The sequence below is a fragment of the Triticum aestivum genome, chromosome 5B (assembly GCF_018294505.1).
Source record: "Triticum aestivum cultivar Chinese Spring chromosome 5B, IWGSC CS RefSeq v2.1, whole genome shotgun sequence".
NCBI lineage: Eukaryota > Viridiplantae > Streptophyta > Magnoliopsida > Poales > Poaceae > Triticum > Triticum aestivum.
In genome coordinates this window covers 657,375,765-657,380,919 of record NC_057807.1, presented here as the reverse complement: position 1 = coordinate 657,380,919, position 5,155 = coordinate 657,375,765, and the positions used below count along the sequence as shown (strand labels likewise).

The 5,155-nt window shown below is 50.6% G+C and overlaps 1 long non-coding RNA gene across 1 annotated transcript; it reads right to left on the bottom strand.

Annotated features, from left to right (window-relative positions):
- Positions 1-1,444: 1,444 nt before the first annotated feature.
- Positions 1,445-4,218, bottom strand: LOC123113950 (uncharacterized). Its single transcript, XR_006456348.1, has 2 exons — positions 3,587-4,218; positions 1,445-1,900 (listed from the first exon to the last, which is right to left on the bottom strand). It is a non-coding gene; the product is annotated as an uncharacterized lncRNA (long non-coding RNA).
- Between the last annotated feature and the right edge of the window lie 937 nt (positions 4,219-5,155).

Below are 5,155 nucleotides of genomic sequence, written 5' to 3'. Positions count from 1 at the left end.
AAATTTGACGCCAATACCTTGTGTACTGCTTAACTTGCAGACGACTATGTGTCACCCAATTAAACATCTCTCTCTCTCTCCCCAGTGCCTGTCTCCCCCCCCTCTCGATTGATTAAAGAGAAAAGTACACCAATCTTTTAGTTTGGTGAAGCCAGGGCAGTTTACACTTGAATTGTTTTGCCAATGAAGCAACTATATGTATGTCAGAAGGGTGAGTTCAGACATCGGCTGTCCGGCGCACTTGGAGCGCTGGAAAGGAACATGTGGATGACCAGCTAATGCGTGCATCTTGGTGCCCGGCTGCTGTCGAGGAGTTAGTCTGGTCCGGCGAGGACGTATTGACGCGTGACCACCGTCAACCAGGAGTCATCTTTCAGCATAGCCGCCGTCGACAAGGAGTATGCCCAGCAATCGGCATCGGCATCTTTGGCGCGTGACCACCATGAACGTAAAGTCGTACTTTTGTACGTACCTGTTCAAACGTAGGAACTGCAATCGGGAATAGCCGTCGGGATTGGAAGTTAATGGACAAGGTAGGAGTTGGTGCTTTGAGATTGTGAATGCCAAGTGTCATCCGTTGAGAAGGGTCTCACGTGATGGTCTGTGAGACCTAGTCTCATAGAATTTTTTTTCATGGATCACTCGTTCGTGCGATCATACATACCTTATCTACAGTGCCAGCTAAAGCGACATACTCCCTCCGTTCCTCAATATAAGGTGTATTATTTTTCCAAAAAGTCAAACTTCTCTAAGTTTGACCAAGTTTACAGACAAAAATATCAATATCTAGAATACCAAATCATTATCACTAGATTCATCATGAACTATATTTTTATATTTTATATATTTAGTATTATAAATCTTTATATATTTTTCTGTAAAGTTGGTCAAACATAGACAATAGTTGACTTTTTGAAAAACTAATACACCTTATATTTAGAAACGGAGGGAGTATATGATTCATCTGCTGTCTTTCGTAGCAGGCACAAGGAAAGATCGATGGATTGACCTCGAATGGCGGCTGCGGCTGCGCGTGCGTGCCTCACACGCTGAAGAAGACAACGGCGGCTGCGGCTGCGGCTGCGAACGTGCTTGCGTGCCTCACACGCTGACAGTGACGCCGCAAGCCAAAGGTTCGTGCAGCCTCCTCTGTGGTCCTGTTCTCCTCGCGTTCGAGTATATTAGAGGCAAACAGGCGTTTTGCTGCGCCTTCTTGCATCGACATTATTATGTCGGACAACGAAGGCACCGTGCGCGCCAAGAAACGTTGCGTTCGAGTATTCTAGAGGCAAACGCGCGCTTTGCTGCACGCCGTCTTGCATCGACATTATTATGTGGGACAACTCATGTACGGGAAAAATGATCATTATGGCTCACACTAGGCATCACAATCAGTTTTGTCATATACTCCCTTCGTTCCAACTTTCAGAATAAGTGTCACTGATTTACTACAACTCTATATTAACTTTGTACTGAATCAAGGATACTTATTTTGGGACGGAGGGAGTAGTTTACATTTTTTTTAAGCAATGGACATCGATGGCACAGAGATTATCCTCCATGGTAATATCATTGTGCCTGTGCTAAACATGTGAAACAGGCATCACATATATTTTCCCCTGACAAGTAATGAGTCCAGAGGAACCGATTTTGCCAGTGTTACATGGAAGCTTGAAAGCTAGTTATATCAAAGCGAGCACACAAAAGGTGCAGTGCTTCCAAGCTCATCAGCAATATGGGCGTTGTGCTTTATATGAATATGAAAAGATATATAGGCTCGCCGGTAGATGCCTTATAAGGTCACAAAACCTTGTACTTCTTTTCCAGTCTACATCCGACCTCATTGGTTGGAAAACTGCCCACTGGATGAACGACGGACTAAAATGGCACGATCCTGAACCTGCAAACAACAAATAATATGGAGTCCAATGAGCATATTGATTCCCTCACAAATAGATCAAATGGGCAAGTAGGAAGTACGCCCATTTTGGCAAAGAGAAGTGATCAACGATTATTGGAAAGGCTAACATTTCTCAAATGGGTTTGAATTTGTAAAGTCAACTTCACAATAAAAAAATGAAAGCAAGTATGAAGAGGAGGTGTATGATTAGTAGCATATGGACATCCTTGCTTAATATTTTCAACACCGCAATTCTCAGCAAGAGATGAGACAAATAAGCAGCTTTTGATAAGACCAACGCATCACTTTTAAAATCTATATGCATTTTTCTTTATTTCCATACTTGGATGGGAAGGATAGACCAAAATTACTATACTTTCTTGTCTATATAATGACGAGAAAGGATGAGAAACAATATTTCAGACCCAATAGTACATTTTTTTTTGAAACAGAGGCAAAAGTTTTGCCTCATCGATTAATTAAGCAAAAGAGAGTTGCTCAGTTAATTAGGGAAAACTGAGCGAAAACCAGATTGCCCGGTTAATTGTGGAGAACCGGGCGAAACCTTCACAACCGATGAGCGGCACACATAAGATACCACACACACACACACACCACTCTAAAAAGGATCTCGTCGAGACAGCACGCATGCGTCATCGTCATCACTCCTCCCCTAGAGGCGACCTCACCATCCCTAAACCTGAGGAAGCGACTCCGACTTCATTGCAGACGATCATGGACTCAATCAACGTTGTAGAGGCCGGGTGAAGCTGAGAGAAGATCCGTGCCAAAACTCATCCACCTGCGACCAAACAGCGCAACTCCGACTCTGACGAAGAACTACGAAGGACAAAACCAAGCACGGCTGGCGCCACTGAAGATCGCCGAAGGGTTCGCCTGCAGTCAGTCATCGTATACCACAGGGCCCCGCCGCTACAGCTTCGACTTCACAACAGCAAAACAAACCGAGGCAAACACGCGGACACGCCGGAGAAGAGCCGACTACTTCAACCATTGCCACGTCGCCGACATCGCTCCCACCATCATAGTTGCCACAGAAACCTGGACGCCACAACCGCCGTCAACCACTAGTCCCGCTTGCAGATGCCGAGCTCCGAAACGAAGCCCCCAAGAAGGTAGAACGACACCAAGGCGCCGCCATCGTCCGATCATAAGATCAAGGGTTTCCCTTGGAGAGGCCGAAATGGCCGGATCCGTGCGGAGGGGTGCGACAACAAATCAACTATGCCTCCAAGAAGGTCACGACGGCCACAGCCGCCGCCATCGCTGGTCACAGCACAAGGCCGAGACAGGGTCTTCACCCAAGCTCTCACACCACCTCGTCGCACAACATCCCGCACCGACGCCGGCAAGCCTACCAACCATCACCACCACACCAGCCCGTCGATGAAGGGGCCGCCTCTGTAGCCAACCGCACCTCGCGGAAGCCACCGACAACCGGACTCAAGAGCCAGTTGGCAGATCAAATAATGGCCACCGAGAGCAAATCCACCGGATGCAACGGAACGCCACACCCTGCCGAGCACCATGCCGGCAAGGAATGGGGTGCAGTGCCAAAGACCGCCAACCACCATGGTTGTCGGCCGCAGCCAAGCAACAGACGCACGACACACGCACCACACGCGCCGCCGCGGCCGCCGGAGACCAGATTGACCAAACCCGCACCTTGAATCAGCTCCTCCGAGTCGCCACGGGCCCTGAGCCGCGCCGACAACGCAACCCAGGCCTCTCCGCACCCGTAGCGAGCTCCACACCAGAACGGCAGGAGCACCACCCTGGCACCCACGCGACGCCAGATCCGTGCGGCACCCGCAGCCACAGCGCCCCTCATGGCCGAATCGCGGCCCGCGCCAAGCCTGCGCGCTCGCACGCCTCGCCACCCCTTCAGCCGTTGGGACCCCTGCCCGCACAGCCTCGCCGCACGGACGCCGCCGTGCACGCCCACTCGCGCCAGATCCACGCCTCACCGCCCTCCTGCAAGCGCGCTGCCTGCAGCCGCCGCGAGCCCGCCCTTGTGCCGCCCTCCTCCGCGCCTGCAAGCACCAGAACCATGCCCGCGCGGAGCGCCTGCTCGCCAGATCCTCCGGCGAGACCCCCCGAGAGATGCCCCGCCGCCACCTTCCCTGGAGCCTGCCCGGGCTTCGCCGAAGAGCTCCTCAGGCGGCGACGAGGTTAGGAGGAGGAGGGGTGAGGTGGTGGCGGCGCCGGAGGGATTCCCCCCGTGTCGCCAGAGAGAGGCGACGCGGGGGTCAGGTCTGATGATACGGTTTCGTTGGAGCTGTACAATTATAGTGCTGTAGGATAAGGGCAATAGACAAGTGATCATACGTTTCAGGAACATCACAATCACATGGATGGAACAAAATTCTTTTATGGAATCTAGGACATCTTTGTAATATTTTTCACAAGAAATTAATGTCTCATATATTTCCATATGACAAAGTGGTATAAACGTTGATCCAAAAATAATCAGGATCGATCTTACATGTACATATACATAAATGACAGATGAGAGTAGAAGCTTTTTCAAAGAGACGTCTCTGCTAATTGTTCATCATATCACATAAAAGAGACGTAGGGTTTGAGCCTTAGGCAATACAACAACGATTTCACCAAACCCTCTCGCTCCTTTCTAACATGGTATCAGCCTAACCGATCCAAACCCTAGCCGTCGCCCGCCGCTTCCGCTCCGCGCCGCCCTTGGGGCGGTCGGCCTCCATGACCGCCGCCGGGGGCCGCGCCACCCGTACCTAGGGTTCATTCGTCGGTCATGTTGGCCGGCTACCTAGAGAGTCTTTTTTCCGAGCCCTTGCTCCTGGTTTTTCTCCCTCTCGTCGGTTTCTTTGATCGGCGTTTCTTTTTGGTTTTCCAACCTATAATTGGCTTGCGTCACCCACCGCCGTTCGTCCTCTACAGCATGCCTCTGCTCCACCATCGGTGTTGACTAGCATCGGCAGCTTCGTCATCTTTGGATGCAACAGGAGTGTTGGTGTGGCGGCCGGGTGTGTACTCCCGCAACGCTTGCCTTGCCTACTCACGCGCCCCCAATACTTCGTGGCCTCTGTAAGATTATGTGGGAAGCGTAGAACCCTTCGTCTGGGCCGCATTGTATATATTGAGGGTTTGCCTTGGCTTACAAGGAAGTTGAGAGAGAGAGAGAGAGAGAGAGAGAGAGAGAGAGAGAGAGATTGATTTCATCGTTATAGGGAGAATAACAGAAGAAGGGATATAAGA